Raw genomic sequence first — 26,712 nt, 5'->3', positions numbered from 1 at the left:
CTGGTGCCACCTTGAGTCTGGGAACCATCCTGCGTATTGTGGATTGTCAGTAGCCAGTCGACCATTCTCGGCCACAGACCCCAATCAAAAACAACGGCCGGTCCACAGGCAAAAGAACTCAGCTGCCCCGTTTCTGGATGGGAGATTGCATGAGGCACTTGACACTGTCAAACCAGCCCCACTTGGCACTGGTGCCATCTTGGGTCTGGGAACCATGCTGCGTATCATGGATTTTCAGGAGCCAGCTGGCCACTGCCAGCCACAGGCCCCCAAAAACAAAGCTCGGCCCGTTTCCCTGGCAAACAAAAGTAAGCTACCCCGCTTCTGGATGGCAGATTGCAGGAACCACTTGGTACTATCAAACCAGCCCGACTTGGCACTGGTGCCATCTTGGGTCTGGGAACCATCCTGCGTATCGTGGATTCTAAGGAGCCAGCCGGCCACTCCCAGCCACAGGCCCCCAAACACAAACAACGGCGCTTTTCCCTGGAAAACAAAACTCGCCTGAACACGTTTTGATGGCAGATTGCAGGAGCCACTTGGTACTATCAAACCAGCCCAACTTGGCACTGGTGCCACCATGGGTCTGGTCACCATCCTGCCTATCGTAGCTTTTCAGGACCTAGCCGGTCACTCCCAGCCATAGGCCTCCAGACAAAAACCTCGGCCCGTTTCCCTGGCAAAAAAAAGTAAGCTACCCCGCTACTGGATGGCAGATTGCAGGAGCCACTTTGCACCATCAAACCAGCCCGACTTGGCACTGGTGCCACCTCTGGTCTGGGAACAATGCTGCGTATCGTGGATTCTAAGGAGCCAGCCGGCCACTCCCAGCCACAGGCCCCCAAACACAAACAACGGCGCTTTTTCCTGGAAAACAAAACTCGCCTGCCAACTTTTTGATGGCAGATTGCAGGAGCCACTTGGTACTATCAAACCAGCCCAACTTGGCACTGGTGCCACCATGGGTCTGGTCACCATCCTGCCTATCGTAGCTTTTCAGGACCTAGCAGGTCACTCCCAGCCATAGGCCCCCAGACACAAAGCTCGGCCCGTTTCCCTGGCAAACAAAAGTAAGCTGCCCCGCTTCTGGATGGCAGATTGCAGGAACCACTTGGTATAATCAAACCAGCCCAACTTGGCACTGGTGCCACCTTGGGTCTGGGAACCATCCTGCGTATCGTGGATTCTAAGGAGCCAGCCGGTCACTCCCAGCCACAGGCCCCCAAATACAAACAACAGCGCTTTTCCCTGGAAAACAAAACTCGCCTGCCAACTTTTTGATGGCAGATCGCAGGAGCCACTTGGTACTATCAAATCAGCCCAACTTGGCACTGGTGCCACCATGGGTCTGGTCACCATCCTGATTATCGTAGCTTTTCAGGAGCCAGCCGGTCACTCCCAGCCATAGGCCCCCAGTCACAAACCTCGGCCCGTTTCCCTGGCAAACAAAAGTAAGCTGCCCCGCTTCTGGATGGCAGATTGCAGGAGCCACTTGGTACTATCAAACCAGCCCAACGTGGCACTGGTGCCACTTTGGGTTGGGAACCATCCGGCGTATCGTGTGTTGAAAGGAGCCAGCCGGCCACTCCCAGCCACAGGCCTCCAAACAAAAACAACGGCGCTTTTCCCTGGAAAACAAAACTCAACTGCCCTTCTTCTGGATGGAAAATTGCAGGACGCACTTGGTACTACAAAAACAGCCAAACTAGGCAATGGTGCCACCATGGATCTGGGAACCATCCTGCGTATCGAGCTTCTTAAGGAGCCAGCCGGCCACTCCCAGCCATATGCCCCCAAAAACAAACCACGGAACTTTACTCTGGCAAACAAAGATCCGCTGCCCCGCGTCAGGATGGCAGATTGCAGGAGCCACTTGGTACTATCAAACGAGCCCGACTTGGCCCTGGTGCCACCTTGAGTCTGGGAACCATCCTGCGTATTGTGGATTGTCAGTAGCCAGTCGACCATTCTCGGCCACAGACCCCAATCAAAAACAACGGCCGGTTCACAGGCAAAAGAACTCAGCTGCCCCGTTTCTGGATGGGAGATTGCATGAGGCACTTGACACTGTCAAACCAGCCCCACTTGGCACTGGTGCCATCTTGGGTCTGGGAACCATGCTGCGTATCATGGATTTTCAGGAGCCAGCTGGCCACTGCCAGCCACAGGCCCCCAAAAACAAAGCTCGGCCCGTTTCCCTGGCAAACAAAAGTAAGCTACCCCGCTTCTGGATGGCAGATTGCAGGAACCACTTGGTACTATCAAACCAGCCCGACTTGGCACTGGTGCCATCTTGGGTCTGGGAACCATCCTGCGTATCGTGGATTCTAAGGAGTCAGCCGGCCACTCCCAGCCACAGGCCCGCAAACACAAACAACGGCGCTTTTCCCTGGAAAACAAAACTCGCCTGACAACGTTTTGATGGCAGATTGCAGGAGCCACTTGGTACTATCAAACCAGCCCAACTTGGCACTGGTGCCACCATGGGTCTGGTCACCATCCTGCCTATCGTAGCTTTTCAGGACCTAGCCGGTCACTCCCAGCCATAGGCCTCCAGACAAAAACCTCGGCCCGTTTCCCTGGCAAAAAAAAGTAAGCTACCCCGCTACTGGATGGCAGATTGCAGGAGCCACTTTGCACCATCAAACTAGCCCGACTTGGCACTGGTGCCACCTCTGGTCTGGGAACAATGCTGCGTATCGTGGATTCTAAGGAGCCAGCCGGCCACTCCCAGCCACAGGCCCCCAAACACAAACAACGGCGCTTTTTCCTGGAAAACAAAACTCGCCTGCCAACTTTTTGATGGCAGATTGCAGGAGCCACTTGGTACTATCAAACCAGCCCAACTTGGCACTGTTGCCACCATGGGTCTGGTCACCATCCTGCCTATCGTAGCTTTTCAGGACCTAGCAGGTCACTCCCAGCCATAGGCCCCCAGACACAAAGCTCGGCCCGTTTCCCTGGCAAACAAAAGTAAGCTGCCCCGCTTCTGGATGGCAGATTGCAGGAACCACTTGGTATAATCAAACCAGCCCAACTTGGCACTGGTGCCACCTTGGGTCTGGGAACCATCCTGCGTATCGTGGATTCTAAGGAGCCAGCCGGTCACTCCCAGCCACAGGCCCCCAAATACAAACAACAGCGCTTTTCCCTGGAAAACAAAACTCGCCTGCCAACTTTTTGATGGCAGATCGCAGGAGCCACTTGGTACTATCAAATCAGCCCAACTTGGCACTGGTGCCACCATGGGTCTGGTCACCATCCTGATTATCGTAGCTTTTCAGGAGCCAGCCGGTCACTCCCAGCCATAGGCCCCCAGACACAAACCTCGGCCCGTTTCCCTGGAAAACAAAAGTAAGCTGCCCCGCTTCTGGATGGCAGATTGCAGGAGCCACTTTGCACCATCAAACTGGCCCGACTTGTCACTGGTGCCACCTCAGGTCTGGGAACCATCATGCGTATCGTGGATTCCAATTAGCAAGACGGCCACTCCCAGCCACAGGCCCCCAAACACAAACAACGACGCTTTTCCCTGGAAAACAAAACTCGCCTGCCAACTTTTTGATGGCAGATTGCAGGAGCCACTTGGTACTATCAAACCAGCCCAACTTGGCACTGGTGCCACCATGGGTCTGGTCACCATCCTGCCTATCGTAGCTTTTCAGGAGCCAGCCGGTCACTCCCAGCCATAGGCCCCCAGACACAAAGCTCGGCCCGTTTCCCTGGCAAACAAAAGTAAGCTGCCCCGCTTCTGGATGGCAGATTGCAGGATCCACTTGTTATTATCAAACCAGCCCGACTTGGTACTGGTGCCACCTCTGGTCTGGGAACCATCCTGCGTATCGTGGATTCTAAGGAGCCAGCCGGCCACTCCCAGCCACAGGCCCCCAAAAAAAAACAACAGCGCTTTTCCCTGGAAAACAAAACTCGCCTGCCAACATTTTGATGGCAGATTGCAGGAACCACTTGGTACTATCAAACCAGCCCAACTTGGCACTGGTGCCACCTCAGGTCTGGGAACCATCCGGCGTATCGTGTGTTGAAAGGAGCCAGCCGGCCACTCCAGCCACTGGCCCGCAGACACAAACAACGGCGCTTTTCCCTGGAAAACAAAACTCGCCTGCTGACTTTTTGATGGAAGATTGCAGGAGCAACTTTGTACTTTGAAATCAGCCGAACATGGCTCTGGTGCCACCATGGGTCTGGTCACCATCCTGCCTATCGTAGCTTTTCAGGAGCCAGCCGGTCACTCCCAGCCATAGACCCCAGACAAAAAGCTCGGCCCGTTTCCCTGGAAAACAAAAGTAAGCTGCCCCGCTTCTGGATGGCAGATTGCAGGAGCCACTTTGCACCATCAAACTAGCCCGACTTGGCACTGGTGCCACCTCAGGTCTGGGAACCATCCTGCGTATCGTGGATTCTAAGGAGCCAGCCGGCCACTCCCAGCCACAGGCCCTCAAACACAAACAACAGCGCTTTTCCCTGGAAAACAAAACTCGCCTGCCAAATTTTGATGGCAGATTGCCGGAGCCACTTGGTACTATCAAACCAGCCCAACTTGGCACTGGTGCCACCATGGGTCTGGTCACCATCCTGCCTATCGTAGATTTTCAGGACCTAGCCGGTCACTCCCAGCCATAGGCCCCCAGACACAAACCTCGGCCCGTTTCCGTGGCAAACAAAACTAAGCGGCGCCGCTTGTGGATGGCAGATTGCAGGACGCACTTGGTACTATCAAACCAGCCCAACTTGGCACTGGGGCCACCTTGGGTCTGGGAACCATCCTGCCTATCGTGGATTCTAAGGAGCCAGCCGGCTACTCCCAGCCACAGGTCCCCAACAAAAACCACGGCCCTTTTTTCTGGCAAACAAAACTTAGCTTCCTCACTTCTGGATGGCAGATTGCAGGAGCCACTTGGTACTATCAAACCAGCCCGACTTGGCACTGGTGCCACCTTGGGTCTGGGAACCATCCTGCGTATCGTGGTCTCTAAGGAGCCAGCCGGCCACTCCCAGCCACAGGCCCCCAAACAAAATCAACGGCGCTGTCCCCTGGAAAACAAAACACGCCTGCCAACTTTTTGATGGAGTTTGCAGGAGCCAATGGTACTATCAAACCAGCCCAACTTGGCACTGGTGCCACCATGGGTCTGGTAAACATCCTGCGTATCGTGGATTCTTAGGAGCCAGCCGGCCACTCCTAGCCACAGGCCCCCAAACAAAAACCTAGGCCTATTTCTCTGGCAAACAAAAGTAAGCTGCCCCGCTTCTGGATGGCAGATTGCAGGAGACACTTGGGACTATCAAACCAGCCCAACTTGGCACTGGTGCCACCTCTGGTCTGGGAACCATCCTGCGTATCTTGTGTTCTAAGGAGCCAGCCGGCCACTCCCAGCCACAGTCCCCCAAACACAAACAACGGCGCTTTTCCCTGGAAAACAAAACTGGCCTGCCAACTTTTTGATGGCAGATTGCAGGAGCCACTTGGTACCATCAAACCAGCCCAACTTGGCACTGGTGCCACCTTGGGTCTGGGAACCATCCTGCCTATTGTAGCTTTTCAGGAGCCAGCCTGTCACTCCTAGCCCTAGGCCCCCAGTCATAAACCTCGGCCCGTTTCCCTGGCAAACAAAAGTAAGCTACCCCGCTTCTGGATGGCAGATTGCAGGACGCACTTGGTACTATCAAACCAGCCCAACTTGGCACTGGTGCCACCTCAGGTCTGGGAACCATCCTGCGTCTCGTGGATTCTAAGGAGCCAGCCGGCCACTCCCACCCATAGGCCCCCAAACAAAAACAACGGCGCTTTTCCCTGGAAAACAAAACTCGCCTGCCAACTTTTTGATGGCCGATTGCAGGAACCACTTGGTATTATCAAGCCAGCCCGACTTGGCACTGGTGCCACCTTGGGTCTGGGAACCATGCTGCGTATCGTGGATTCTAAGGAGCCAGCCGGCCACTCCCTGCCACAGGCCCCCAAACACAAACAACGGCGCTTTTCCCTGGAAGTCAACACTCGCTTGCCGACTTTTTGATGGCAGATTGCAGGAGCCACTTGGTACTATCAAACCAGCCCAACTTGGCACTGGTGCCACTATGGGTCTGGTCACCATCATGCCTCTCGTAGCTTTTAAGGACCTAGCGGGTCACTCACAGCCATAGGCCCCCAGACACAAACCTTGGCCCGTTTCCCTGGCAAACAAAAGTAAGCTGCCCCGTTTCTGGATGGCAGATTTCAGTAGCAACTTTGCACCATCAAACTGGCCCGACTTGTCACTGGTGCCACTTTAGGTCTGGGAACCATCCTGCGTATCGTGGATTCTAATTAGCCATCCGGCCACTCCCACCCACAGGCCCCCAAACACAAACAACGGCGCTTTTCCCTGGAAAACAAAACTCGCCTGACAACTTTTTGATGGCAGATTGCAGGAGCCACTTGGTACTATCAAACCAGCCCAACTTGGCACTGGTGCCACCATGGGTCTGGTCACCATCCTGCCTATCGTAGCTTTTCAGGAGCCAGCCGGTCACTCCCAGCCATAGGCCCCCAGACACAAAGCTCGGCCCGTTTCCCTGGCAAACAAAAGTAAGCTGCCCCGCTTCTGGATGGCTGATTGCAGGAGCCACTTGGTACTATCAAACCAGCCCGACTTGGCACTGGTGCCACCACTGGTCTGGGAACCATCCTGCGTATCGTGGATTCTAATTAGCCAGCCGGCCACTCCCAGCCACAGGCACCCAAACACAAACGACGGCGCTTTTCCCTGGAAAACAAAACTCGCCTGACAACTTTTTGATGGCAGATTGCAGGAGCCACTTGGTACTATCAAACCAGCCCAACTTGGCACTGGTGCCACCTCTACTCTGGGAACCATCCTGCCTATCGTGGATTTTCAGGGGCCAGACGGCCACTCTCAGCCATATGCCCCCAGACACAAAGCTCTGCCCGTTTCCCTGGCAAACAAAAGTAAGCTGCCCCGCTTCTGGATGGCAGATTGCAGGACGCACTTGGTACTATCAAACCAGCCCGACTTGGCACTGGTGCCACGTCAAGTCTGGGAACCATCCTGCGTATCGTGGGTTCAAAGGAGCCAGCCGGCCACTCCCAGCCACAGGCCCCCAAACACAAACAACGGCGCTTTTCCCTGGAAAACAAAACTCGCCTGCCAACTTTTTGATGGCAGATTGCAGGAGCAACTTGGTACTATCAAACCAGCCCAACTTGGCACTGGTGCCACCATGGGTCTGGTCACCATCCTGCCTATCGTAACTTTTCAGGAGCCAGCCGGTCACTCTCAGCCATAGGCCCCCAAACAAAACCCACGGCCCGTTTCCCTGGCAAACAAAAGTAAGCTGCCCCGCTTCTGGATGGCAGATTCCCGGACGCACTTGGTACTATCAAACCAGCCCAACTTGGCACAGGTTCCACCTCTGATCTGGGAACCATGCTGAGTATCGTGGATTCTAAGGAGCCAGCCGGCCACTCCCAGCCACAGGCCCCCAAACACAAACAACGGCGCTTTACCCTGGAAAACAAAACTCGCCCGCCAAGTTTGTGATGGCAGATTGCAGGAGCCACTTGGTACTATCAAACCAGCCCAACTTGGCACTGGTGCCACCATGGGTCTGGTCACCATCCTGCCTATCGTAGCTTTTCAGGAGCCAGCCGGTCACTCCCAGCCATAGGCCCCCAGACACAAACCTCGGCCCGTTTCCCTGGCAAACAAAAGTAAGCTACCCCGCTTCTGGATGGCAGATTGCAGGACGCACTTGGTACTATCAAACCAGCCCAAGTTGGCACTGGTGCCACCTCAGGTCTGGGAACCATCCTGCGTCTCGTGGATTCTAAGGAGCCAGCCGGCCACTCCCACCCATAGGCCCCCAAACAAAAACAACGGCGCTTTTCCCTGGAAAACAAAACTCGCCTGCCAAATTTTGATGGCCGATTGCAGGAACCACTTGGTATTATCAAGCCAGCCCGACTTGGCACTGGTGCCACCTTGGGTCTGGGAACCATGCTGCGTATCGTGGATTCTAAGGAGCCAGCCGGCCACTCCCTGCCACAGGCCCCCAAACACAAACAACGGCGCTTTTCCCTGGAAATCAACACTCGCTTGCCGACTTTTTGATGGCAGATTGCAGGAGCCACTTGGTACTATCAAACCAGCCCAACTTGGCACTGGTGCCACCATGGGTCTGGTCACCATCATGCCTCTCGTAGCTTTTAAGGACCTAGCGGGTCACTCACAGCCATAGGCCCCCAGACACAAACCTTGGCCCGTTTCCCTGGCAAACAAAAGTAAGCTGCCCCGTTTCTGGATGGCAGATTTCAGTAGCAACTTTGCACCATCAAACTGGCCCGACTTGTCACTGGTGCCACTTTAGGTCTGGGAACCATCCTGCGTATCGTGGATTCTAATTAGCCATCCGGCCACTCCCACCCACAGGCCCCCAAACACAAACAACGGCGCTTTTCCCTGGAAAACAAAACTCGCCTACCAACATTTTGATGGCAGATTGCAGGAGCCACTTGGTACTATCAAATCAGCCCAACTTGGCACTGGTGCCACCATGGGTCTGGTAACCATCCTGCCTATCGTACCTTTTCAGGAGCCAGCTGGTCACTCCCAGCCATAGGCCCCCAGACAAAAACCTCGGCTCCTTTCCCTGGCAAACAAAAGTAAGCAGCCCTGCTTCTGGATGGCAGATTGCAGGAGCCACTTTGCACCATCAAACTGGCCCGACTTGTCACTGTTGCCACCTCTGGTCTGGGAACCATCCTGCGTATCGTGGGTTCTAATTAGCCAGCCGGCCACTCCCAGCCACAGGCCCCCAAACACAAACAACGGCGCTTTTCCCTGGAAAACAAAACTCGCCTGACAACTTTTTGATGGCAGATTGCAGGAGCCACTTGGTACTATCAAACCAGCCCAACTTGGCACTGGTGCCACCATGGGTCTGGTCACCATCCTGCCTATCGTAGCTTTTCAGGAGCCAGCCGGTCACTCCCAGCCATAGGCCCCCAGACACAAAGCTCGGCCCGTTTCCCTGGCAAACAAAAGTAAGCTGCCCCGCTTCTGGATGGCTGATTGCAGGAGCCACTTGGTACTATCAAACCAGCCCGACTTGGCACTGGTGCCACCACTGGTCTGGGAACCATCCTGCGTATCGTGGATTCTAATTAGCCAGCCGGCCACTCCCAGCCACAGGCACCCAAACACAAACGACGGCGCTTTTCCCTGGAAAACAAAACTCGCCTGACAACTTTTTGATGGCAGATTGCAGGAGCCACTTGGTACTATCAAACCAGCCCGACTTGGCACTGGTGCCACCTCTGGTCTGGGAACCATCCTGCCTATCGTGGATTTTCAGGGGCCAGACGGCCACTCTCAGCCATATGCCCCCAGACACAAAGCTCTGCCCGTTTCCCTGGCAAACAAAAGTAAGCTGCCCCGCTTCTGGATGGCAGATTGCAGGACGCACTTGGTACTATCAAACCAGCCCGACTTGGCACTGGTGCCACGTCAAGTCTGGGAACCATCCTGCGTATCGTGGATTCTAAGGAGCCAGCCGGCCACTCCCAGCCACAGGCCCCCAAACACAAACAACGGCGCTTTTCCCTGGAAAACAAAACTCGCCTGCCAACTTTTTGATGGCAGATTGCAGGAGCAACTTGGTACTATCAAACCAGCCCAACTTGGCACTGGTGCCACCATGGGTCTGGTCACCATCCTGCCTATCGTAACTTTTCAGGAGCCAGCCGGTCACTCTCAGCCATAGGCCCCCAAACAAAACCCACGGCCCGTTTCCCTGGCAAACAAAAGTAAGCTGCCCCGCTTCTGGATGGCAGATTCCCGGACGCACTTGGTACTATCAAACCAGCCCAACTTGGCACAGGTTCCACCTCTGATCTGGGAACCATGCTGAGTATCGTGGATTCTAAGGAGCCAGCCGGCCACTCCCAGCCACAGGCCCCAAACACAAACAACGGCGGTTTTCCCTGGAAAACAAATCTCGCCCGCCAAGTTTGTGATGGCAGATTGCAGGAGCCACTTGGTACTATCAAACCAGCCCAACTTGGCACTGGTGCCGTCATGGGTCTGGTCACCATCCTGCCTATCGTAGCTTTTCACGAGCCAGCCGGTCACTCCCAGCCATAGGCCCCCAGACAAAAACCTCGGCCCGTTTCCCTGGCAAACAAAAGTAAGCTGCCCCGCTTCTGGATGGCAGATTGCAGGAACCACTTGGTACTATCAAACCAGCCCAACATGGCACTGGTGCCATCATGGGTCTGGGAACCATCCTTTGTATCGTGGATTCTAATTAGCCATCCGTCCACTCCAGGCCATAGGGCCCCAGGCACAAACAACGGCGCTTTTCCCTGGAAAACAAAACTCGCCTGCCAACTTTTTGATGGCCGATTGCAGGAACCACTTGGTATTATCAAGCCAGCCCGACTTGGCACTGGTGCCACCTTGGGTCTGGGAACCATGCTGCGTATCGTGGATTCTAAGGAGCCAGCCGGCCACTCCCTGCCACAGGCCCCCAAACACAAACAACGGCGCTTTTCCCTGGAAAACAAAACTCGCCTGCCAAGTTTTTGATGGCAGATTGCAGGAGCCACTTGGTACTATCAAACCAGCCCAACTTGGCACTGGTGCCACCATGGGTCTGGTCACCATCCTGCCTATCGTAGCTTTTCAGGAGCCAGCCAGCCACCCCCAGCCAGAGGCCCCCAGACAAATATTTCGGCCCGTTTCCCTGGCAAACAAAAGTAAGCTGCCCCGCTTCTGCATGGCAGATTGCAGGAGCCACTTTGCACCGTCAAACCAGCCCAACTTGGCACTGGTGCCACCTCAGGTCTGGGAACCATCCTGCGTCTCGTGGGTTCTAATTAGCCATCCGTCCACTCCAGGCCATAGGGCCCCAGGCACAAACAACGGCGCTTTTCCCTGGAAAACAAAACTCGCCTGCCAACATTTTGATGGCCGATTGCAGGAACCACTTGGTATTATCAAGCCAGCCCAACTTGGCACTGGTGCCACCATGGGTCTGGTCACCATCCTGCCTATCGTAGCTTTTCAGGAGCCAGCCGGTCACTCCCAGCCATAGGCCCCCAGACACAAACCTCGGACCGTTTCCCTGGCAAACAAAAGTAAGCTGCCCCGCTTCTGGATGGCAGATTGCAGGAACCACTTGGTACTATCAAACCAGCCCAACTTGGCACTGGTGCCACCATGGGTCTGGGAACCATCCTGTGTATCGTGGATTCTAATTAGCCATCCGTCCACTCCAGGCCATAGGGCCCCAGGCACAAACAACGGCGCTTTTCCCTGGAAAACAAAACTCGCCTGCGAACATTTTGATGGCCGATTGCAGGAACCACTTGGTATTATCAAGCCAGCCCGACTTGGCACTGGTGCCACCTTGGGTCTGGGAACCATGCTGCGTATCGTGGATTCTAAGGAGCCAGCCGGCCACTCCCAGCCACAGGCCCCCAAACACAAACAACGACGCTTTTCCCTGGAAATCAACACTCGCTTGCCGACTTTTTGATGGCAGATTGCAGGAGCCACTTGGTACTATCAAACCAGCCCAACTTGGCACTGGTGCCACCATGGGTCTGGTAAACATCCTGCCTATCGTAGCTGTTCATGAGCCAGCCGGCCACTCCCAGCCATAGGCCCCCAGACACAAACCTCGGCCCGTTTCCCTGGCAAACAAAAGTAAGCTGCCCCGCTTCTGGATGGCAGATTCCCGGACGCACTTGTTACAATCAAACCAGCCCAACTTGGCACTGGTGCCACCTCTGGTCTGGGAACCATCCTGCGTATCGTGGATTCTAAGGAGCCAGCCGGCCACTCCCAGCCACAGGCCCCCAAACACAAACAACGGCGCTTTTCCCTGGAAAACAAAACTCGCCTGCCAAGTTTTTGATGGCAGATTGCAGGAGCCACTTGGTACTATCAAACCAGCCCAACTTGGCACTGGTGCCGTCATGGGTCTGGTCACCATCCTGCCTATCGTAGCTTTTCACGAGCCAGCCGGTCACTTCCAGGCTTAGGCCCCCAGACACAATCCTCGGACCGTTTCCCTGGCAAACAAAAGTAAGCTGCCCCGCTTCTGGATGGCAGATTGCAGGAACCACTTGGTACTATCAAACCAGCCCAAGTTGGCACTGGTGCCACCATGGGTCTGGGAACCATCCTGTGTATCGTGGATTCTAATTAGCCATCCGTCCACTCCAGGCCATAGGGCCCCAGGCACAAACAACGGCGCTTTTCCCTGGATAACAAACTCGCCTGCCAAATTTTTGATGGCAGATTGCAGGAGCCACTTGGTACTATCAAACCAGCCCAACTTGGCACTGGTGCCACCATGGGTCTGGTCACCATCCTGCCTATCGTAGCTTTTCAGGAGCCAGCCGGTCACTCCCAGCCATAGGCCCCGAGACACAAACCTCGGCCCGTTTCCCTGGCAAACAAAAGTAATCTGCCCCGCTTCTGGATGGCAGATTGCAGGAGCCACTTGGTACTATCAAACCAGCCCGACTTGGCACTGGTGCCACCACTGGTCTGGGAACCATCCTGCGTATCGTGGATTCTAATTAGCCAGCTGGCCACTCCCAGCCACAGGCACCCAAACACAAACGACGGCGCTTTTCCCTGGAAAACAAAACTCGCCTGACAACTTTTTGATGGCAGATTGCAGGAGCCACTTGGTACTATCAAACCAGCCCAACTTGGCACTGGTGCCACCATGGGTCTGGTCACCATCCTGCCTATCGTAGCTTTTCAGGAGCCAGCCGGTCACTCCCAGCCATAGGCCCCCAGACAAATACCTCGGCCCGTTTCCCTGGAAAACAAAAGTAAGCTGCCCCGCTTCTGGATGGCAGATTGCAGGACGCACTTGGTACTATCAAACCAGCCCGACTTGGCACTGGTGCCACGTCAAGTCTGGGAACCATCCTGCGTATCGTGGATTCTAAGGAGCCAGCCGGCCACTCCCTGCCACAGGCCCCCAAACACAAACAACGGCGCTTTTCCCTGGAAAACAAAACTCGCCTGCCAACTTTTTGATGGCAGATTGCAGGAGCAACTTGGTACTATCAAACCAGCCCAACTTGGCACTGGTGCCACCATGGGTCTGGTCACCATCCTGCCTATCGTAACTTTTCAGGAGCCAGCCGGTCACTCTCAGCCATAGGCCCCCAAACAAAACCCACGGCCCGTTTCCCTGGCAAACAAAAGTAAGCTGCCCCGCTTCTGGATGGCAGATTCCCGGACGCACTTGGTACTATCAAACCAGCCCAACTTGGCACTGGTTCCACCTCTGATCTGGGAACCATGCTGAGTATCGTGGATTCTAAGGAGCCAGCCGGCCACTCCCACCCACAGGCCCCCAAACACAAACAACGGCGCTTTTCCCTGGAAAACAAAACTCGCCCGCCAAGTTTGTGATGGCAGATTGCAGGAGCCACTTGGTACTATCAAACCAGCCCAACTTGGCACTGGTGCCGTCATGGGTCTGGTCACCATCCTGCCTATCGTAGCTTTTCACGAGCCAGCCGGTCACTCCCAGCCATAGGCCCCCAGACAAAAACCTCGGCCCGTTTCCCTGGCAAACAAAAGTAAGCTGCCTTGCTTCTGGATGGCAGATTGCAGGAACCACTTGGTACTATCAAACCAGCCCAACATGGCACTGGTGCCATCATGGGTCTGGGAACCATCCTTTGTATCGTGGATTCTAATTAGCCATCCGTCCACTCCAGGCCATAGGGCCCCAGGCACAAACAACGGCGCTTTTCCCTGGAAAACAAAACTCGCCTGCCAACTTTTTGATGGCCGATTGCAGGAACCACTTGGTATTATCAAGCCAGCCCGACTTGGCACTGGTGCCACCTTGGGTCTGGGAACCATGCTGCGTATCGTGGATTCTAAGGAGCCCGCCGGCCACTCCCTGCCACAGGCCCCCAAACACAAACAACGGCGCTTTTCCCTGGAAAACAAAACTCGCCTGCCAAGTTTTTGATGGCAGATTGCAGGAGCCACTTGGTACTATCAAACCAGCCCAACTTGGCACTGGTGCCACCATGGGTCTGGTCACCATCCTGCCTATCGTAGCTTTTCAGGAGCCAGCCAGCCACCCCCAGCCAGAGGCCCCCAGACAAATATTTCGGCCCGTTTCCCTGGCAAACAAAAGTAAGCTGCCCCGCTTCTGCATGGCAGATTGCAGGAGCCACTTTGCACCGTCAAACCAGCCCAACTTGGCACTGGTGCCACCTCAGGTCTGGGAACCATCCTGCGTCTCGTGGGTTCTAATTAGCCATCCGTCCACTCCAGGCCATAGGGCCCCAGGCACAAACAACGGCGCTTTTCCCTGGAAAACAAAACTCGCCTGCCAACATTTTGATGGCCGATTGCAGGAACCACTTGGTATTATCAAGCCAGCCCAACTTGGCACTGGTGCCACCATGGGTCTGGTCACCATCCTGCCTATCGTAGCTTTTCAGGAGCCAGCCGGTCACTCCCAGCCATAGGCCCCCAGACACAAACCTCGGACCGTTTCCCTGGCAAACAAAAGTAAGCTGCCCCGCTTCTGGATGGCAGATTGCAGGAACCACTTGGTACTATCAAACCAGCCCAACTTGGCACTGGTGCCACCATGGGTCTGGGAACCATCCTGTGTATCGTGGATTCTAATTAGCCATCCGTCCACTCCAGGCCATAGGGCCCCAGGCACAAACAACGGCGCTTTTCCCTGGAAAACAAAACTCGCCTGCGAACATTTTGATGGCCGATTGCAGGAACCACTTGGTATTATCAAGCCAGCCCGACTTGGCACTGGTGCCACCTTGGGTCTGGGAACCATGCTGCGTATCGTGGATTCTAAGGAGCCAGCCGGCCACTCCCAGCCACAGGCCCCCAAACACAAACAACGACGCTTTTCCCTGGAAATCAACACTCGCTTGCCGACTTTTTGATGGCAGATTGCAGGAGCCACTTGGTACTATCAAACCAGCCCAACTTGGCACTGGTGCCACCATGGGTCTGGTAAACATCCTGCCTATCGTAGCTGTTCATGAGCCAGCCGGCCACTCCCAGCCATAGGCCCCCAGACACAAACCTCGGCCCGTTTCCCTGGCAAACAAAAGTAAGCTGCCCCGCTTCTGGATGGCAGATTCCCGGACGCACTTGTTACAATCAAACCAGCCCAACTTGGCACTGGTGCCACCTCTGGTCTGGGAACCATCCTGCGTATCGTGGATTCTAAGGAGCCAGCCGGCCACTCCCAGCCACAGGCCCCCAAACACAAACAACGGCGCTTTTCCCTGGAAAACAAAACTCGCCTGCCAAGTTTTTGATGGCAGATTGCAGGAGCCACTTGGTACTATCAAACCAGCCCAACTTGGCACTGGTGCCGTCATGGGTCTGGTCACCATCCTGCCTATCGTAGCTTTTCACGAGCCAGCCGGTCACTTCCAGGCTTAGGCCCCCAGACACAATCCTCGGACCGTTTCCCTGGCAAACAAAAGTAAGCTGCCCCGCTTCTGGATGGCAGATTGCAGGAACCACTTGGTAGTATCAAACCAGCCCAAGTTGGCACTGGTGCCACCATGGGTCTGGGAACCATCCTGTGTATCGTGGATTCTAATTAGCCATCCGTCCACTCCAGGCCATAGGGCCCCAGGCACAAACAACGGCGCTTTTCCCTGGATAACAAACTCGCCTGCCAAATTTTTGATGGCAGATTGCAGGAGCCACTTGGTACTATCAAACCAGCCCAACTTGGCACTGGTGCCACCATGGGTCTGGTCACCATCCTGCCTATCGTAGCTTTTCAGGAGCCAGCCGGTCACTCCCAGCCATAGGCCCCGAGACACAAACCTCGGCCCGTTTCCCTGGCAAACAAAAGTAATCTGCCCCGCTTCTGGATGGCAGATTGCAGGAGCCACTTGGTACTATCAAACCAGCCCGACTTGGCACTGGTGCCACCACTGGTCTGGGAACCATCCTGCGTATCGTGGATTCTAATTAGCCAGCTGGCCACTCCCAGCCACAGGCACCCAAACACAAACGACGGCGCTTTTCCCTGGAAAACAAAACTCGCCTGACAACTTTTTGATGGCAGATTGCAGGAGCCACTTGGTACTATCAAACCAGCCCAACTTGGCACTGGTGCCACCATGGGTCTGGTCACCATCCTGCCTATCGTAGCTTTTCAGGAGCCAGCCGGTCACTCCCAGCCATAGGCCCCCAGACAAATACCTCGGCCCGTTTCCCTGGAAAACAAAAGTAAGCTGCCCCGCTTCTGGATGGCAGATTGCAGGACGCACTTGGTACTATCAAACCAGCCCGACTTGGCACTGGTGCCACGTCAAGTCTGGGAACCATCCTGCGTATCGTGGATTCTAAGGAGCCAGCCGGCCACTCCCTGCCACAGGCCCCCAAACACAAACAACGGCGCTTTTCCCTGGAAAACAAAACTCGCCTGCCAACTTTTTGATGGCAGATTGCAGGAGCAACTTGGTACTATCAAACCAGCCCAACTTGGCACTGGTGCCACCATGGGTCTGGTCACCATCCTGCCTATCGTAACTTTTCAGGAGCCAGCCGGTCACTCTCAGCCATAGGCCCCCAAACAAAACCCACGGCCCGTTTCCCTGGCAAACAAAAGTAAGCTGCCCCGCTTCTGGATGGCAGATTCCCGGACGCACTTGGTACTATCAAACCAGCCCAACTTGGCACTGGTTCCACCTCTGATCTGGGAACCATGCTGAGTATCGTGGATTCTAAGGAGCCAGCCGGCCACTCCCACCCACAGGCCCCCAAACACAAACAACGGCGCTTTTCCCTGGAAAACAAAACTCGCCCGCCAAGTTTGTGATGGCAGATTGCAGGAGCCACTTGGTACTATCAAACCAGCCCAACTTGGCACTGGTGCCGTCATGGGTCTGGTCACCATCCTGCCTATCGTAGCTTTTCAGGAGCCAGCCGGTCACTCCCAGCCATAGGCCCCCAGACAAAAACCTCGGCCCGTTTCCCTGGCAAACAAAAGTAAGCTGCCTTGCTTCTGGATGGCAGATTGCAGGAACCACTTGGTACTATCAAACCAGCCCAACATGGCACTGGTGCCATCATGGGTCTGGGAACCATCCTTTGTATCGTGGATTCTAATTAGCCATCCGTCCACTCCAGGCCATAGGGCCCCAGGCACAAACAACAGCGCTTTTCCCTGGAAAACAAAACTCGCCTGCCAACTTTTTGATGGCCGATTGCAGGAACCACTTGGTATTATCAAGCCAGCCCGACTTGGCACTGGTGCCACCTTGGGTCTGGGAACCATGCTGCGTATCGTGGATTCTAAGGAGCCCGCCGGCCACTCCCTGCCACAGGCCCCCAAACACAAACAACGGCGCTTTTCCCTGGAAAACAAAACTCGCCTGCCAAGTTTTTGATGGCAGATTGCAGGAGCCACTTGGTACTATCAAACCAGCCCAACTTGGCACTGGTGCCACCATGGGTCTGGTCACCATCCTGCCTATCGTAGCTTTTCAGGAGCCAGCCAGCCACCCCCAGCCAGAGGCCCCCAGACAAATATTTCGGCCCGTTTCCCTGGCAAACAAAAGTAAGCTGCCCCGCTTCTGCATGGCAGATTGCAGGAGCCACTTTGCACCGTCAAACCAGCCCAACTTGGCACTGGTGCCACCTCAGGTCTGGGAACCATCCTGCGTCTCGTGGGTTCTAATTAGCCATCCGTCCACTCCAGGCCATAGGGCCCCAGGCACAAACAACGGCGCTTTTCCCTGGAAAACAAAACTCGCCTGCCAACATTTTGATGGCCGATTGCAGGAACCACTTGGTATTATCAAGCCAGCCCAACTTGGCACTGGTGCCACCATGGGTCTGGTCACCATCCTGCCTATCGTAGCTTTTCAGGAGCCAGCCGGTCACTCCCAGCCATAGGCCCCCAGACACAAACCTCGGACCGTTTCCCTGGCAAACAAAAGTAAGCTGCCCCGCTTCTGGATGGCAGATTGCAGGAACCACTTGGTACTATCAAACCAGCCCAACTTGGCACTGGTGCCACCATGGGTCTGGGAACCATCCTGTGTATCGTGGATTCTAATTAGCCATCCGTCCACTCCAGGCCATAGGGCCCCAGGCACAAACAACGGCGCTTTTCCCTGGAAAACAAAACTCGCCTGCGAACATTTTGATGGCCGATTGCAGGAACCACTTGGTATTATCAAGCCAGCCCGACTTGGCACTGGTGCCACCTTGGGTCTGGGAACCATGCTGCGTATCGTGGATTCTAAGGAGCCAGCCGGCCACTCCCAGCCACAGGCCCCCAAACACAAACAACGACGCTTTTCCCTGGAAATCAACACTCGCTTGCCGACTTTTTGATGGCAGATTGCAGGAGCCACTTGGTACTATCAAACCAGCCCAACTTGGCACTGGTGCCACCATGGGTCTGGTAAACATCCTGCCTATCGTAGCTGTTCATGAGCCAGCCGGCCACTCCCAGCCATAGGCCCCCAGACACAAACCTCGGCCCGTTTCCCTGGCAAACAAAAGTAAGCTGCCCCGCTTCTGGATGGCAGATTCCCGGACGCACTTGTTACAATCAAACCAGCCCAACTTGGCACTGGTGCCACCTCTGGTCTGGGAACCATCCTGCGTATCGTGGATTCTAAGGAGCCAGCCGGCCACTCCCAGCCACAGGCCCCCAAACACAAACAACGGCGCTTTTCCCTGGAAAACAAAACTCGCCTGCCAAGTTTTTGATGGCAGATTGCAGGAGCCACTTGGTACTATCAAACCAGCCCAACTTGGCACTGGTGCCGTCATGGGTCTGGTCACCATCCTGCCTATCGTAGCTTTTCACGAGCCAGCCGGTCACTTCCAGGCTTAGGCCCCCAGACACAATCCTCGGACCGTTTCCCTGGCAAACAAAAGTAAGCTGCCCCGCTTCTGGATGGCAGATTGCAGGAACCACTTGGTACTATCAAACCAGCCCAAGTTGGCACTGGTGCCACCATGGGTCTGGGAACCATCCTGTGTATCGTGGATTCTAATTAGCCATCCGTCCACTCCAGGCCATAGGGCCCCAGGCACAAACAACGGCGCTTTTCCCTGGATAACAAACTCGCCTGCCAACTTTTTGATGGCCGATTGCAGGAACCACTTGGTATTATCTAGCCAGCCCAACTTGGCACTGGTGCCACCATGGGTCTGGTCACCATCCTGCCTATCGTAGCTTTTCAGGAGCCAGCCGGTCACTCCCAGCCATAGGCCCCGAGACACAAACCTCGGCCCGTTTCCCTGGCAAACAAAAGTAATCTGCCCCGCTTCTGGATGGCAGATTGCAGGAGCCACTTGGTACTATCAAACCAGCCCGACTTGGCACTGGTGCCACCACTGGTCTGGGAACCATCCTGCGTATCGTGGATTCTAATTAGCCAGCTGGCCACTCCCAGCCACAGGCACCCAAACACAAACGACGGCGCTTTTCCCTGGAAAACAAAACTCGCCTGACAACTTTTTGATGGCAGATTGCAGGAGCCACTTGGTACTATCAAACCAGCCCAACTTGGCACTGGTGCCACCATGGGTCTGGTCACCATCCTGCCTATCGTAGCTTTTCAGGAGCCAGCCGGTCACTCCCAGCCATAGGCCCCCAGACAAATACCTCGGCCCGTTTCCCTGGAAAACAAAAGTAAGCTGCCCCGCTTCTGGATGGCAGATTGCAGGACGCACTTGGTACTATCAAACCAGCCCGACTTGGCACTGGTGCCACGTCAAGTCTGGGAACCATCCTGCGTATCGTGGATTCTAAGGAGCCAGCCGGCCACTCCCTGCCACAGGCCCCCAAACACAAACAACGGCGCTTTTCCCTGGAAAACAAAACTCGCCTGCCAACTTTTTGATGGCAGATTGCAGGAGCAACTTGGTACTATCAAACCAGCCCAACTTGGCACTGGTGCCACCATGGGTCTGGTCACCATCCTGCCTATCGTAACTTTTCAGGAGCCAGCCGGTCACTCTCAGCCATAGGCCCCCAAACAAAACCCACGGCCCGTTTCCCTGGCAAACAAAAGTAAGCTGCCCCGCTTCTGGATGGCAGATTCCCGGACGCACTTGGTACTATCAAACCAGCCCAACTTGGCACTGGTTCCACCTCTGATCTGGGAACCATGCTGAGTATCGTGGATTCTAAGGAGCCAGCCGGCCACTCCCACCCACAGGCCCCCAAACACAAACAACGGCGCTTTTCCCTGGAAAACAAAACTCGCCCGCCAAGTTTGTGATGGCAGATTGCAGGAGCCACTTGGTACTATCAAACCAGCCCAACTTGGCACTGGTGCCGTCATGGGTCTGGTCACCATCCTGCCTATCGTAGCTTTTCACGAGCCAGCCGGTCACTCCCAGCCATAGGCCCCCAGACAAAAACCTCGGCCCGTTTCCCTGGAAAACAAAAGTAAGCTGCCCCGCTTCTGGATGGCAGATTGCAGGAACCACTTGGTACTATCAAACCAGCCCAACTTGGCACTGGTGCCACCATGGGTCTGGGAACCATCCTGTGTATCGTGGATTCTAATTAGCCATCCGTCCACTCCAGGCCATAGGGCCCCAGGCACAAACAACAGCGCTTTTCCCTGGAAAACAAAACTCGCCTGCCAACTTTTTGATGGCCGATTGCAGGAACCACTTGGTATTATCTAGCCAGCCCAACTTGGCACTGGTGCCACCATGGGTCTGGTCACCATCCTGCCTATCGTAGCTTTTCAGGAGCCAGCCGGTCACTCCCAGCCATAGGCCCCCAGACACAAACCTCGGACCGTTTCCCTGGCAAACAAAAGTAAGCTGCCCCGCTTCTGGATGGCAGATTGCAGGAACCACTTGTTACTATCAAACCAGCCCAACTTGGCACTGGTGCCACCATGGGTCTGGGAACCATCCTGTGTATCGTGGATTCTAATTAGCCATCCGTCCACTCCAGGCCATAGGGCCCCAGGCACAAACAACGGCGCTTTTCCCTGGAAAACAAAACTCGCCTGCCAACTTTTTGATGGCCGATTGCAGGAACCACTTGGTATTATCAAGCCAGCCCGACTTGGCACTGGTGCCACCTTGGGTCTGGGAACCATGCTGCGTATCATGGATTCTAAGGAGCCAGCCGGCCACTCCCAGCCACAGGCCCCCAAACACAATCAACGGCGCTTTTCCCTGGAAAACAAAACTCGCCTGCCAAGTTTTTGATGGCAGATTGCAGGAGCCACTTGGTACTATCAAACCAGCCCAAGTTGGCACTGGTGCCACCATGGGTCTGGTCACCATCCTGCCTATCGTAGCTTTTCAGGAGCCAGCCAGCCACCCCCAGCCAGAGGCCCCCAGACAAATATTTCGGCCCGTTTCCCTGGCAAACAAAAGTAAGCTGCCCCGCTTCTGCATGGCAGATTGCAGGAGCCACTTTGCACCGTCAAACCAGCCCAACTTGGCACTGGTGCCACCTCAGGTCTGGGAACCATCCTGCGTCTCGTGGGTTCTAATTAGCCATCCGTCCACTCCAGGCCATAGGGCCCCAGGCACAAACAACGGCGCTTTTCCCTGGAAATCAAAACTCGCCTGCCAACTTTTTGATGGCCGATATCAGGAACCACTTGGTATTATCAAGCCAGCCCAACTTGGCACTGGTGCCACCATGGGTCTGGTCAACATCCTGCCTATCGTAGCTTTTCAGGAGCCAGCCGGTCACTCCCAGCCATAGGCCCCCAGACACAAACCTCGGACCGTTTCCCTGGCAAACAAAAGTAAGCTGCCCCGCTTCTGGATGGCAGATTGCAGGAACCACTTGGTACTATCAAACCAGCCCAACTTGGCACTGGTGCCACCATGGGTCTGGGAACCATCCTGTGTATCGTGGATTCTAATTAGCCATCCGTCCACTCCAGGCCATAGGGCCCCAGGCACAAACAACGGCGCTTTTCCCTGGAAAACAAAACTCGCCTGCGAACATTTTGATGGCCGATTGCAGGAACCACTTGGTATTATCAAGCCAGCCCGACTTGGCACTGGTGCCACCTTGGGTCTGGGAACCATGCTGCGTATCGTGGATTCTAAGGAGCCAGCCGGCCACTCCCTGCCACAGGCCCCCAAACACAAACAACGGCGCTTTTCCCTGGAAAACAAAACTCGCCTGCCAAGTTTTTGATGGCAGATTGCAGGAGCCACTTGGTACTATCAAACCAGCCCAACTTGGCACTGGTGCCACCATGGGTCTGGTCACCATCCTGCCTATCGTAGCTTTTCAGGAGCCAGCCAGCCACCCCCAGCCAGAGGCCCCCAGACAAATATTTCGGCCCGTTTCCCTGGCAAACAAAAGTAAGCTGCCCCGCTTCTGCATGGCAGATTGCAGGAGCCACTTTGCACCGTCAAACCAGCCCAACTTGGCACTGGTGCCACCTCAGGTCTGGGAACCATCCTGCGTCTCGTGGGTTCTAATTAGCCATCCGTCCACTCCAGGCCATAGGGCCCCAGGCACAAACAACGGCGCTTTTCCCTGGAAAACAAAACTCGCCTGCCAACATTTTGATGGCCGATTGCAGGAACCACTTGGTATTATCAAGCCAGCCCAACTTGGCACTGGTGCCACCATGGGTCTGGTCACCATCCTGCCTATCGTAGCTTTTCAGGAGCCAGCCGGTCACTCCCAGCCATAGGCCCCCAGACACAAACCTCGGACCGTTTCCCTGGCAAACAAAAGTAAGCTGCCCCGCTTCTGGATGGCAGATTGCAGGAACCACTTGGTACTATCAAACCAGCCCAACTTGGCACTGGTGCCACCATGGGTCTGGGAACCATCCTGTGTATCGTGGATTCTAATTAGCCATCCGTCCACTCCAGGCCATAGGGCCCCAGGCACAAACAACAGCGCTTTTCCCTGGAAAACAAAACTCGCCTGCCAACTTTTTGATGGCCGATTGCAGGAACCACTTGGTATTATCTAGCCAGCCCAACTTGGCACTGGTGCCACCATGGGTCTGGTCACCATCCTGCCTATCGTAGCTTTTCAGGAGCCAGCCGGTCACTCCCAGCCATAGGCCCCCAGACACAAACCTCGGACCGTTTCCCTGGCAAACAAAAGTAAGCTGCCCCGCTTCTGGATGGCAGATTGCAGGAACCACTTGGTACTATCAAACCAGCCCAACTTGGCACTGGTGCCACCATGGGTCTGGGAACCATCCTGTGTATCGTGGATTCTAATTAGCCATCCGTCCACTCCAGGCCATAGGGCCCCAGGCACAAACAACGGCGCTTTTCCCTGGAAAACAAAACTCGCCTGCGAACATTTTGATGGCCGATTGCAGGAACCACTTGGTATTATCAAGCCAGCCCGACTTGGCACTGGTGCCACCTTGGGTCTGGGAACCATGCTGCGTATCATGGATTCTAAGGAGCCAGCCGGCCACTCCCTGCCACAGGCCCCCAAACACAAACAACGGCGCTTTTCCCTGGAAAACAAAACTCGCCTGCCAAGTTTTTGATGGCAGATTGCAGGAGCCACTTGGTACTATCAAACCAGCCCAAGTTGGCACTGGTGCCACCATGGGTCTGGTCACCATCCTGCCTATCGTAGCTTTTCAGGAGCCAGCCAGCCACCCCCAGCCAGAGGCCCCCAGACAAATATTTCGGCCCGTTTCCCTGGCAAACAAAAGTAAGCTGCCCCGCTTCTGCATGGCAGATTGCAGGAGCCACTTTGCACCGTCAAACCAGCCCAACTTGGCACTGGTGCCACCTCAGGTCTGGGAACCATCCTGCGTCTCGTGGGTTCTAATTAGCCATCCGTCCACTCCAGGCCATAGGGCCCCAGGCACAAACAACGGCGCTTTTCCCTGGAAAACAAAACTCGCCTGCCAACTTTTTGATGGCCGATATCAGGAACCACTTGGTATTATCAAGCCAGCCCAACTTGGCACTGGTGCCACCATGGGTCTGGTCACCATCCTGCCTATCGTAGCTTTTCAGGAGCCAGCCGGTCACTCCCAGCCATAGGCCCCCAGACACAAACCTCGGACCGTTTCCCTGGCAAACAAAAGTAAGCTGCCCCGCTTCTGGATGGCAGATTGCAGGAACCACTTGGTACTATCAAACCAGCCCAACTTGGCACTGGTGCCACCATGGGTCTGGGAACCATCCTGTGTATCGTGGATTCTAATTAGCCATCCGTCCACTCCAGGCCATAGGGCCCCAGGCACAAACAACGGCGCTTTTCCCTGGAAAACAAAACTCGCCTGCGAACATTTTGATGGCCGATTGCAGGAACCACTTGGTATTATCAAGCCAGCCCGACTTGGCACTGGTGCCACCTTGGGTCTGGGAACCATGCTGCGTATCGTGGATTCTAAGGAGCCAGCCGGCCACTCCCTGCCACAGGCCCCCAAACACAAACAACGGCGCTTTTCCCTGGAAAACAAAACTCGCCTGCCAAGTTTTTGATGGCAGATTGCAGGAGCCACTTGGTACTATCAAACCAGCCCAACTTGGCACTGGTGCCACCATGGGTCTGGTCACCATCCTGCCTATCGTAGCTTTTCAGGAGCCAGCCAGCCACCCCCAGCCAGAGGCCCCCAGACAAATATTTCGGCCCGTTTCCCTGGCAAACAAAAGTAAGCTGCCCCGCTTCTGCATGGCAGATTGCAGGAGCCACTTTGCACCGTCAAACCAGCCCAACTTGGCACTGGTGCCACCTCAGGTCTGGGAACCATCCTGCGTCTCGTGGGTTCTAATTAGCCATCCGTCCACTCCAGGCCATAGGGCCCCAGGCACAAACAACGGCGCTTTTCCCTGGAAAACAAAACTCGCCTGCCAACATTTTGATGGCCGATTGCAGGAACCACTTGGTATTATCAAGCCAGCCCAACTTGGCACTGGTGCCACCATGGGTCTGGTCACCATCCTGCCTATCGTAGCTTTTCAGGAGCCAGCCGGTCACTCCCAGCCATAGGCCCCCAGACACAAACCTCGGACCGTTTCCCTGGCAAACAAAAGTAAGCTGCCCCGCTTCTGGATGGCAGATTGCAGGAACCACTTGGTACTATCAAACCAGCCCAACTTGGCACTGGTGCCACCATGGGTCTGGGAACCATCCTGTGTATCGTGGATTCTAATTAGCCATCCGTCCACTCCAGGCCATAGGGCCCCAGGCACAAACAACAGCGCTTTTCCCTGGAAAACAAAACTCGCCTGCCAACTTTTTGATGGCCGATTGCAGGAACCACTTGGTATTATCTAGCCAGCCCAACTTGGCACTGGTGCCACCATGGGTCTGGTCACCATCCTGCCTATCGTAGCTTTTCAGGAGCCAGCCGGTCACTCCCAGCCATAGGCCCCCAGACACAAACCTCGGACCGTTTCCCTGGCAAACAAAAGTAAGCTGCCCCGCTTCTGGATGGCAGATTGCAGGAACCACTTGTTACTATCAAACCAGCCCAACTTGGCACTGGTGCCACCATGGGTCTGGGAACCATCCTGTGTATCGTGGATTCTAATTAGCCATCCGTCCACTCCAGGCCATAGGGCCCCAGGCACAAACAACGGCGCTTTTCCCTGGAAAACAAAACTCGCCTGCCAACTTTTTGATGGCCGATTGCAGGAACCACTTGGTATTATCAAGCCAGCCCGACTTGGCACTGGTGCCACCTTGGGTCTGGGAACCATGCTGCGTATCATGGATTCTAAGGAGCCAGCCGGCCACTCCCTGCCACAGGCCCCCAAACACAAACAACGGCGCTTTTCCCTGGAAAACAAAACTCGCCTGCCAAGTTTTTGATGGCAGATTGCAGGAGCCACTTGGTACTATCAAACCAGCCCAAGTTGGCACTGGTGCCACCATGGGTCTGGTCACCATCCTGCCTATCGTAGCTTTTCAGGAGCCAGCCAGCCACCCCCAGCCAGAGGCCCCCAGACAAATATTTCGGCCCGTTTCCCTGGCAAACAAAAGTAAGCTGCCCCGCTTCTGCATGGCAGATTGCAGGAGCCACTTTGCACCGTCAAACCAGCCCAACTTGGCACTGGTGCCACCTCAGGTCTGGGAACCATCCTGCGTCTCGTGGGTTCTAATTAGCCATCCGTCCACTCCAGGCCATAGGGCCCCAGGCACAAACAACGGCGCTTTTCCCTGGAAAACAAAACTCGCCTGCCAACTTTTTGATGGCCGATATCAGGAACCACTTGGTATTATCAAGCCAGCCCAACTTGGCACTGGTGCCACCATGGGTCTGGTCACCATCCTGCCTATCGTAGCTTTTCAGGAGCCAGCCGGTCACTCCCAGCCATAGGCCCCCAGACACAAACCTCGGACCGTTTCCCTGGCAAACAAAAGTAAGCTGCCCCGCTTCTGGATGGCAGATTGCAGGAACCACTTGGTACTATCAAACCAGCCCAACTTGGCACTGGTGCCACCATGGGTCTGGGAACCATCCTGTGTATCGTGGATTCTAATTAGCCATCCGTCCACTCCAGGCCATAGGGCCCCAGGCACAAACAACGGCGCTTTTCCCTGGAAAACAAAACTCGCCTGCGAACATTTTGATGGCCGATTGCAGGAACCACTTGGTATTATCAAGCCAGCCCGACTTGGCACTGGTGCCACCTTGGGTCTGGGAACCATGCTGCGTATCGTGGATTCTAAGGAGCCAGCCGGCCA

Source organism: Melospiza melodia, chromosome 3 (assembly GCF_035770615.1).
Source record: "Melospiza melodia melodia isolate bMelMel2 chromosome 3, bMelMel2.pri, whole genome shotgun sequence".
Lineage (NCBI taxonomy): Eukaryota > Metazoa > Chordata > Aves > Passeriformes > Passerellidae > Melospiza > Melospiza melodia.
This window is presented reverse-complemented; position numbering follows the sequence as displayed.